We start from the raw sequence: 11,614 nt of genomic DNA on the forward strand, positions 1-11,614 counted from the left end.
TTGGAGTGAAATTCAGATAAAAGACACATTTAACCACCTAGTAGTAGCTGCTTCAGGAAAGAAAAATTTCTGACAGGGCAGGAGTAGAAAGACAGACTACTCCTATCAGTCTATTCTTATTTGGGAGTACCCAAATGAATGCCTGTGAGAAACCCAAGTATGCCTCATGTCTTGGACAAAAGTCCATATAATCTGTTTAGATATGGAGAAATTACTTCGCTCATTTAGTGGTTTCTCTGGTGTTTCTTTTAATCCATATTCCATGGCACCCTGAAAATATCCTATGAAATAAAAATGGTTTAGAAAGCAGAGACCATAATCAGGTTTTGTTCACATAGCTTCTATAACATATAAATTACTGTAATGCATGAAAAATATACTCTGAAAATGGAAAGATTAAGGAGAGAAGACTTCTCTTTCTAAACCGGGCCCATGCAAATGGGGTTTTCCTTTTCTTTCTAACTACTTTATATCTAGACTTTGGATGCTGAGGCTGAAGCCTGCAACAAACTTAAAACATTACAAAGTGAAATAAATGGGTCTCTTCCAAATGAATCCCAGATGATGCCAAGTGAAGGAAGATTTATGTATATGTTGTATAAATATTTAATGATATGGCCAAAAACCTACTGCCACTTAGCAAAAAGACATTTATCATTCCTCTGAAATATGACTTTTTAGCCAATAAGACTAAAGTATGTTAATGACCTCGAGTGAATTGTGTTGCTACTCATTAAACATTTTTTGACTTCTGATTGGCTGAGTCATCTCTGAGCTCATAGTCCCATCATCAGCCAGAAGTTATTCCTACAGAATAGTTGAGAGAAAGGTCTGAAGCATTTTTTTAAAATATCCATAAAATGTACTGTAGATGTGAAACAGAACAAAGATATATATTGTGTGTGAATATCAGAAAAGCTGTTCTATGAAATTTTGACAAAAGTAGAAAATGTTTCATATAGCTACGGGGGACCTTACAGAGAACACTCCAAGACTAAAGTTTTAAGAAAATTTCCACATCTGTTTAAAAAGTCTGGTTTTTACTGACCTGGCTGTAGTCCTTATAACATGTTGAACTGTTGATAAATGTTCTTTCCGTTAAGTGTTTTATTTCAATGTCTTTTCAGGTCCACTGAAATCTGTAAATAATGGATAAGCCTCCAAATGGAAAAAAAATATGTGTCTATTCAGTTAAATCCATGCTGTTGGAGTGGTCCATACAGTGGACTTTGAACTGCTACTTAGAGCTGAAGTTATTTCTAGTAATTCAGCTGGTTCCTCAAAAGCTAAATCATGCCAAAGTCCCATACCTTTACTGACTTTGTTTTATTGGGGTACATATTCAAAACACCTGGCGAAGCAGAGAGAAGAAGTCTCACATTTCCTATCCTCTGAAATATCAGTGCAAATACATCAGCCCCAGCACAGCAAATCACCACTGGAGATAGATGGGTGACTATGCATTATTTATGTGCTTGGTGGGATTGAGTCCACCAGGTCCACTGACACAGCTTGCTGTACACAGTGTCTTGTTCAGGATGCTGCATTCTCCTCCTTGACCATTTTCACATCCTACATGACAGACAGCATCAGAAAATTTGGTCCAGGGAAACCCAAGTAATTAATAGAGCGCTACTGGAATTTCACAGACTTGGATCTTCTCAGTCCTGAGCAGCAGGTTTTGTTAATTTATTTCTACAACACAGACGTTTGTCAAAAGAAGTATTAACCACAGGTGACATCTTAATATGCCATATGATTCCATGGTCTGTCCTTCATAAAGGTCTACTTTCTTCTGTTAACTTTCCAGCTCACTGCCATTCAGACAATAGATTGGCTGGTAAGTTGTCGCAAACACTCGGGACATTAACAAATTCTAATTGGCTATGTAATAGGAGCAGACAGCATGTACAATGTTAAACCACTTCTGAACCACCTATTTTCTGTATGCAAATCAGACAGAAACAAATGTTTGGCCCCAGCTGGGTGAAATGTCCCATTTAGAATTCTTTTCCTCTTCTTTGTTCTTTGATGTTCTGCAAATGAGCTTTAGAACTCCGCTCTTCACACAATTCAATTTTACAGGCCCATTATCTGAGATATAATGTGGAGGTTAAATATATCAGGGCAGCCATTATGTGAAAATAATTAACAGTAATGAATAATGCACTAATTCTACTGATGAGAGATGGTTATATGTGTAATGAAGTGTTGGGGCAGCCCTGACAAATGAAATTAAAATATTTAAACACTGTTTTATGATATTACTTTGCTCATATAATTTCCTTTACCTACAATGAGCCACTTCGATTATCGTCATTATCTTGACAGCTCTGAAGGATGAAATAGTGCAGGTTAATGTGACAGCGATTAGTCAGAGAGAAAATCCATCACATAAAGCAGAACAGAGTGAGGGAGAAAGGTCTCTGTACTTTCCCGTTTCAAACATGAGAAGAATGATACTATCAACATCACTTCAATATTAAATGGATAGAATTATCTTGTCATTCATTTACAGCCTCTGAATAACTACCTATTTGTACCTGCAAAGGAAAGGTCAGCCTTTCTTAATCATCCATAAAAATATGTTGATGGATTCCTTATATCAATAATGATGGCAGAAACAGAGACAAGAAACAAGCTAGGAAATTTAAAAGGAAAGCACTCTAGGTTTTGTATTCAAACATTTTCATGGGTTTGTATTTTTAAGTTTTGCTTCACATGCTGGTGTAATCTTCAAAAAATACACAGTATGAAATAAAGTGAGACCACTGGCATATATTTTGTGGAAGTTACTTCAAATGCTGTTTAAATAACAAAAGAGACTGCCTATTGCACAGCTATTCCTCATACGGTTGTGGGGTTTTTGGTATGACTTGCCTACGAATACCCACAAAACCTAAAACCATTCAGATCTAGGTGCCAAAAGTTATACTAAAGTCAGACTTAACATTTTAGTCACTTTATTTTCAAAAGTACTGAGCGCATGTTGCTTCTAGATAGACCAATAGACCAGCAGACCAGGCTGTTGGAAATAAGTTGAGCTTTATGGGTCAGGCAGCCAGGTAGGAGGCACACGGGCAGTTAGGTACTCACACCAAGGATCCTCTGAAGACACGTAAGTAGAAAGATGTCCAATCTATCTTGGGGAGAAGTGCAAAGGAGCACATGGAGATCAGTCACTTAAACTGAGGCATGCATGCCCAGAGCACCAAGACATCCAAAAAAACCAGCTGGTTTTCCTTTCCTAGATTAGGAACACTTTTGTCACTCCAATGATTAACACATTCAGTTGGGATGCTGTTTCACAGTCCTTGCTCAGATAGAGAACAGCAGAGACCTGAATCCCTTATTCTCAATTGAAACCCAAGATTTAATTTTTCATGCACTCCTTTGTAGAAGCACAGAGAAACACCAGCTCTCACTAGCACAGCATTTCCCTCAGTTGCAACCCATTTGATTTGATTTCTTTCTGTAAAATGATTGGCCATCGGTTTCTCATTTGAGGGGAATTACACTGGCTTCAGAGACAGGTGAACAAAGAAGGTGTAGTATGGTACATAGAGGAATCCCGCTTCTGAAGTGCCACATAAGGGTCTCAGAGGCACCTGCCTAAAGAGCCATTTAAACTGTTAATGGCATCTTTGGCCATTGCAGAAAAATTAGTGGTTAGGGCACTCAGGACCCTGACTAAGTGGCATCTGAACAGTGGGTTCTCTTAACATGAATGGTGACTTTGACAGTCATAACATTTTATTTAGGTGTCTAAATACAGCTTTTACAACTCTAACTTTTGCCATCTGCCCTGAAAAAATGTGAACTTACAAACAAACAAAACCGTGTAAATTTAGCAAAGGGATGCCTTTCCTGTTCATGCAAGCCATTATAATTGCAGTTTTTCTTACTGTATTATTATTGTTATTAATGTTATTCCTGTTGTTGATCATGTATTATGGTAGGGTGCGCACAAAAAAAGTGAGAGGTGTTCCTTCACTTTCTAAGTGTGTCCAGTGTTTTAAGCATTCACAGATAGAAAATAGCAGATAATCCATGTGCTGAAGATCTTGCAATTTAAGTAGAAAGAGCAGATAAAAACTGTGTGTACACCAATTTTACTCAAGTGGCATGAACACCACGGTGGCAGAAAATGTTATATGTTAGCTCCACAATGCAATGATGATAGTGGGAGGAAGGTGTTATGCAGGAGTGCAGGATATGCCAGTATTGCTCATCATCCTGCAAGGCTGCAATCATGCCTTGAAGGCAGAGCCCTTATTGAGACAGCACAGAGATCCAGTGCCTCAGAGGAAGCTTCTGAAAATGAACTTTACTTGGTATAGAATAGTGTGGCAACACTTTGTGTGCACAAAAAGGCTTGAAAGATTAAGTACACACAACATAACAAATCCTGTTGTTTTAATCTGAATGCAGTGGAAACTTATGTCTCTGTCATACTCAGGTAAGAACCTGACCTAAAGCTATGCTGAGACGTAGAAGTGGTCATTCACAACTTACTGTTGTCCAGGACAGTTTGCAGTGTCTCTATGCAGAGCAATTGAACCACTACAGAAAACAGATCTGAAAGGTGAGCAAGTCACAGATCCTACTCCCAACTGCAGCTGGTTAAAACAGAGCAAGCAAGAGGTTTTAAAACTGAGGAATACAGACAATAAAAAGAGTAATACGTCAACAAATTAAAAGGGTCATTTTCAACATGTTTCCTCTTACAGAGTATCAGCCCCATTGAATTGAATGAGAGTGCACACAGCACAAGTCAGGATGAGCAGGGAGGGCACAGTCCCTCACCGTGGATGGCCAGTGACCCTACAGTACTGCTTCTCACAGAAACCAGGTCTGTTTCTGTGCAGTTCAGGATTGTGTGTTAGGGAAACTAGCATACGCAAGCCCAGAATAAAATCTCTTGTCTGCAAACTGAGGTCCATACAAGAGATGCATAAGGGACCTTTTGAGCTAATAAGCTTGTAAAAAACTCATTCAAATTTCAGCAGTTCTTTCATTTTGCTACTTTTAAAATACAATTTACTTCATTTGTCGGACAATGAAGTGCTCTGTAATAAATCTAACATTAAAAAATCATTTCCAGCAAATTACTCCAATAAAATCAATGAAGGTCAGGCTAAACTGTAGAAACAAATAAATTACCTGCTATTGATAGGGTAGGCAGACTTAATTGTCATTTAGAAAGGCTAAAAGGGATAAAGAAATCTAATAGAAGGGACACATTTATACAGCAAAAAATGAGAAAACAGCAAAGTTTTACCCTGACAGCTCCCATCCATAGGATTGACTTGGTCCCTGAGCAGCACAGGCAGTTGTTTTTACTCTCAGTAGGACACTGCTATGTGCTTTGGATCTGTCAATATTTACCTGCTTCTGTGTTGCCTTCTGATCTTTTTACCTTTCATATATTGAAACCCCCAAACAGGATTTCTGGTAATAGGAAATGAAGAATTGATAGAATTGAACAATCCCATCCTTAGATTTTTTCAGCCAGGTTAAAAGCAGTTTGACCCAGTTCAGGCTTTGCAGTACTTCTAACTATTAAAGAAATATAAAGCTGGGCATTTGCTAGTGGGATTTGCCATTCTCTGATAACAAAGTGATGATTTTATACTTAAAATTCTCTTTTTAGGACAACTTTCTATTTATTTATTTTAAAGGCTGTCCAGCTGTTGCTGTGAGGAATCTAAAAATGGCCTTAACCTGATGTATTTCCACTGCGGCAGTGAACCCTCTCAGTTTTCAACATTTTTATTTGAAAATAACTTTAGGGGGTTTTATGCCTGTGTTTACACCTCGTAATGGGGGAAAACAAAAGAAGACCAAAATGTTGGAATGTCCATATGTTCAATGTTCAATGGTCCCTGAACTCTTGTGGGAGGAAATTTAATCTCCTTGAAGATGGGAATCCTGGCCTGGACTGCAGATCAGTGCTATATCCAGTGACACAACTGGATATAAGGGCTTATTCATCAGGGAAGGCTTTAAACATTCCTGTGATGAATATAAAATTATCTGGGAGTGAGCCATTTCCCACATTTTGCAGAACTGAACCCCTGCTTTCTTGGTTTGGAGGCTCCGATGACCTCAAAAGAGCAGACGACCTTATAGTCATCAGTTTTGCATATCAACACATCTAACAGGAAAGGAATTTCTACTGTGGTTATTCTAAAAATAAAACAACCAACCAACCGCAAAGTTAATTTAAATTTGAGTAATACTTAGCTACAATGGGGAAAGCAAAAACCAGCAAATGTCAGACATGACCAAATACAATGAAAAGTAAAGGCTTTATGGCTGCAGCTATTTGGTCCAGACATGAGTGCGATAACACTAACATGTGACTGCTGCAATGTTTGCAGTGACTAATAGAATTAAACCTTCATCTATTGGCAGATTACCGGAGTATCAAAGTGGGCTGGACACATCTTTGGTACAAATTACTCCTGGAAACACCATAAATTGTGGCCACATGAAGAACAGGAAATCTAGAAACCGTGGCAGAGGATGCTCAGGACCCAGTGAACACAGAAAAATCCTTAGGAAGGAGGCACACCTGGTTCTTTGCACTATTGAAGCAACCTGTTACAGTCACATGTTAATGTGACATATGGCCAGCCTCTGAATAGACATCTAAAGACTTGGAAATATCATTTTTTTTTTCTTTTTTGGAGTCACAGAACCGTTTCCCTCACCCTTAGCTGTTTGCGCATCTGTTTTTCTGCAACAACGCATGGATTCAATGACAATGTAAGTTTCCTTGTCTCAGGGAATTCTATTAATGTCATCTCTTCAGCAGCAAATTCTGAACCATTGAACCAATAATAAACAGATGTCTGCTGCTTGTTTGTATTTCCCCTAGAAAAAAAATAATTTTCTCAGATTACAATTTCTTTGTTTTCTTTCTTTTCTTCAAATTAATTAACATTTAGGATGTACTAACATAGTACACATTAACATAGAGTGTTATAACTGTTATGAACTATGCTGCATGCTGCAGCAGAGAACAAGGACATTTAGAGTACCTATTTCTCCCTGACCATTGTGACCACATCAGTTCTCCTGTAAGACTAATCAGAGATAACTGAACAGTGCTAAAATCTTCTATGAGGTCTGCTAGCCCAGAGTCTTCAGATCAAATGCTGTAGTTGTCATCCTTCCTTTACTGAGCGTTTTTCTTTCTCTTGCTTTTAAAGAAGTATTGCAAGACAGAAACTTCAGCTCAGTACTGTCACAAATGGTCAGGCAAGGGTTTTGTCCAGCATTAGTCTGGGCAGTCCACTCACCTGTGTGGACTCCAGCCTTCATCTTTAGTTGGGTACAGATATATAGTTAAATATATATACATACACATTTATTTCTGTATTCTCCACTGCTTTCTATAGTCTTTCTTGGGTGGTTGGAGATTTCTTATAGCAAAGTTATTTAGGACTAGCTGATAAAATTCACAGCTCAATTTGTTGCCATAAACCATTGTGCTTGCAAAGGGCCAAGGGGTTGCCAGGGTACCACTATCAACAGTATCTGCATAGGCTTAATCTGGAAGCCAGCAGTAACATAAGCTACTGACCTATTTGTTGGGGTTCCTATGACCCTGTTAGAGGGCAAAAGTTCTGCTACACCTGGCCATACCTCTCAGCCAGGACCATTCCTGTTGCATGAAGCCCTTTACCTGCGCACTTGCACTGGAAACAGCTGCCTTTGTACTGGAAGGGAATCAAGAGAATTTGAAGCAGGTGAAAACAAGGGAGGATGGGGATGTATTTTGTCCCTAATTCCTTCCTTCCCCTGTATAAGTTCACAGAATAATTTATATTTACAGTACCACTACAAGTTATCTGGCCCAGCCCCTCTCTCAGAGCACTGCCAGCTTTAAAGTTACAGCAGGTTACTCATGGCTCTTTTCCAGGCAAGTTTTGAGTATCTCCAAGGATGCAGATTACACAAGCTCATAGTGAAGAATATCTTCCTTATAAGTAACTGGAATTTCCTTTGATGTGCCTTTTCCTTGACTCTGCCAAGCAATACCTTTACTCCAAACATAGACTCACAAGCCCCAAATAAAGGGATCAAAAAAGGATCGGGATCAAAATGGGAGACATAATATGGTTACATATGTGGAACTATGTGACAGTCAGTGCTGAGTAGTTCATTACAGTACATTGATACAAGACAATTTGCATAGATTCAAAACAGAGCTGCTAATGATCTTCATTTGCAATATTATATGTATTTTGGACAGTGTCAGCTCAGTTATCAAATACTCATTCTCTGTGGTACCTTAGATCCTAAATACTTAGTCATTTTGGATACAGTTTATCAACAGGAAATATTTTACATGCATTTTAATCACTTTCAGAGAAATACAGGAAGGTCTGGGTTTCACTTAAGCTAAGCTAAGCTAAGTATTGGTCTTTGAGATTTAAAGTAGGATGAAGTTTTCTAAGATAATATATGTAAACCATGACACCTAAAGAGGTAGATTGTATATGTATGTTTATTCATATACATTTCAGATATATTTAAATGTATATATTTCTATATATGTATATCAATTACCATTATTATAGTTCTGAATTAACTCACAAAGCCTTTAAAGCCTATGAAGTAGAACTGTTTTTCTTAGTTTCATTTGACAGACAGAATTGTGAGACAGATATGTGAGAATGCAAGAAAGCACTTCTTTACTGTAAGGATGGTCGAACACTGGCACAGGTTCCCCAGGGATGTTGTGAAGTATCCATCTGTAAAGACACTCACAACCTGACTGGACACAGTCTTGAGCGACCTGGTCTAAGTGACCCTGTTTGAGCAGGGGGTTTGGACTAGATGTTCTTGTGAGCTCCCTTCCAACCTAAATGATTGTGCAATTCTGTGATTCTGCTTCTCACTAGTGTTTTCAAGGTCAGAGATGGTACCTCACCAATACTAGTCAGAAAAATTGGCTGGGGTTTCTTCCTAAGAGTTCCCCAGTGTCACCTGCTACAAAGACAAATGAAATTCATGTGGCTCAGGCTCAGTTTAGGCTGCCTATCCAAGAACTGGAGGCATTCGGGTTTGAAGTCATGCCATCTTAATTTATAAGTGACTTATAGAGGTGCTTCAGAGTCAGTAGTATATAAAAGGTACTTTCAGGCCTTCATACATGTCCTGGTTTCGGCTGGGATGGAGTTAATTTTCTTAGCAGCTAGTGCAGTGCTGTGTTTTGGCTTTCCAATTCTCCTCCCCATCCCTGTGGGTGAGGGGGGAATGAGCAAGCGGCTGCATGGTACTTAGTTACCAGCTGGGGTTAAACCATGGCATACATCAATAAGTTTCATTGCTGGCATTAGAATAAAATTAATTACGCTGATTTATTTCCACATATGGGAAGCCTACAGTGACGATCTCATATGCATGTATCTCTGTGGTAGATACCTATCTCTGATCAGACAAATCCCATCAACGAACGTGCTTGACTTCATGGAGATTCCATGATGCTACAGCCTAAATAAAGACAAGTATAGCCCTAGTGACTAGTTCTTGAAATTGTTGTACTCAATGTCTTAAGAGCAAACCGTCATATGGTCTGTTAGCCCATGGAAAGCTGTTCCTCTTGAGTCAGCAGCGGGGAAGATATAGGTGCTGAAGAAGTTCTACAGAAAAGAATGGTAAGAAAAGATGAAAAGGTGGTAACCAGACAAATGTCCCAGTGCTCTGTCCCATTGCCCTGTCTGTTTTCCCAGGAAGACTCTGCTATATATTCATCTAAAATTTGCCCTTCAGTTGGCCTCTGACATTTGAATCTAAGTCCAAATATGTAAAAAACATGCAAAGAATATGTTTTTCACACAGTGGGAAAGAAGAGGTAGATGTAATGGAGGAATCCTCCAACAAAGGAACAGGCAAAGCCTCACATACTTTACTTTTTGGTCAGTGAACAAGCATGAATGTACGCTTCAGACAAACAGCTCAGGGATGCTATCTTCTGCTCTGCAGCAGGGGTTGTGAGATAATTCACAGAGTACTTTGGTGAGTGGGCTGGGCAAGGTGAGCACCTGAGAGTATTCTAGAGCTGTCATGGTATGAGGGACAGATAAGGTGTTACGGTGAAAGTGTCACCTGGACAGAAGATTATTGTAGTAGAAAGGTATGGGGTACACAGGAGACAATCCAATGGAAAATAAACTCATTAGTTCCATTATTGACGGAACAATATGTTTTCTTTTATGTGTGTATGTTTGGAGTGGAGACTCTTTGATTTTACTAAAAGTATGTTCTACTAGAGCAGAAAGTTGTTCCCACAGTGAATTAGTGAAGCACTTTACAAATACGCTTGCCCCATGGGCCCACCAAAAGCATTGAGTTCACTCCAAGAGGTCAAAAATACCAGCAGTGCAATAAAATTTGCTGTACAAGGAGGAATAGTGTGTGTATTGATTTGTGCACTACGTGCCAATACCATTGTGATCAGTAAAAACAGCAGACACCTCTTTAGCAACAGGCAAATGCCTTCCATTTGCTAAACGTGAATAACCAATACCACTTTACCCCTGTGACCTGTGGTATAATCCCTCTGGCCAGCCAACCTAGTGGTGAGGTCGGTCCTCTAAACAGTGCACTGCTTAAAGAGAAATGAGCTGCAGGGACTATTGCAGCAAAAACAAACCACGGGAATCATCTGCTCCTCCTTCATAAGACAGACTTTTCTCAGTCCCGGCAAAGACTTTCTCTGCAGCCGCTCTTTCTTACTTTTCCAGAGGTGAATGACTGTGGTGAGAGAAACTGACTGATTTTCCCTTTTTCAGGGTGAAAGAGGATATATCTAAAAACATTTAATGAAATAAAGACATTTTTACCATCCTGATGAACAGAAGGGAGGATATTGTTTCCATCTGGCTCTACGTGTCAACTATGTAGGTGTTTACAAAGAAGTGTCTGAATTATTCTAGGGTATTTCTCATCTGACCTAAGCTAGATATCTACTTTAGGATGAAATGAATCTCACGCTGGAAGTGTCTTTTTTCTTTCTTTCCATTGGCTTTAGGAAGAACTTTTCAGGTGCAGGTATCTGTGGTTGGTTAGATGAATCCTGTCCAAGTTCCTTTGCCAAACTGAACTTGCTGTCTGTCTGTCCGACTGTCGCTCACCTTCTATATCAGCTATTAACAGATATTAAAAAATAAATAACATTTGGGGAAGTACTCATCATTATTCACATACATCAGTGCCATTTTAGTATTTTCAGTTATTCTTTGCTGTGGTAGCTCCTAATAACATTTTCCCATGTAGTTAGGTTAAATACTGTAGAAACAGAAATTAAACTTCAAACATGAGTTTTCTTTACAGTAGCATTGGAGTATTATTAAGGGGGAAAACAGCAAGTATTAAACAGATTTGCTGATCTGACAGTCATGTTAAAGGTGAAATATATTGTGCACATACCTTTAATCAGAAAACTAAACATTTTAAGAGTTCATTTGTTCTAAGGTTCCAGATAACAGAATGACTAATTACACAGATAAGTAGGATCTGTTCTTTCACATATCATACTTGCACCAGAAAACAGGACCATAGCAATAAGATCTGTTGTAAAATAGCCGTGCTGAGACGA

General features: G+C 38.8%; 1 long non-coding RNA gene across 1 annotated transcript in view; it reads left to right on the plus strand.

Moving 5' to 3' along the window:
• LOC119143827 overlaps nt 1-6,795 on the plus strand; it is a 29,760-nt gene extending 22,965 nt beyond the window's left edge. Inside the window, exon 5 of the long non-coding RNA XR_005102839.1 lies at nt 6,418-6,795. This is a non-coding gene — a long non-coding RNA (uncharacterized LOC119143827). The remainder of the gene's footprint in view (nt 1-6,417) is intronic.
• Nucleotides 6,796-11,614: the final 4,819 nt, after the last annotated feature.

This window comes from Falco rusticolus, chromosome 2, assembly GCF_015220075.1.
Source record: "Falco rusticolus isolate bFalRus1 chromosome 2, bFalRus1.pri, whole genome shotgun sequence".
Taxonomy (NCBI): Eukaryota; Metazoa; Chordata; class Aves; order Falconiformes; family Falconidae; genus Falco; species Falco rusticolus.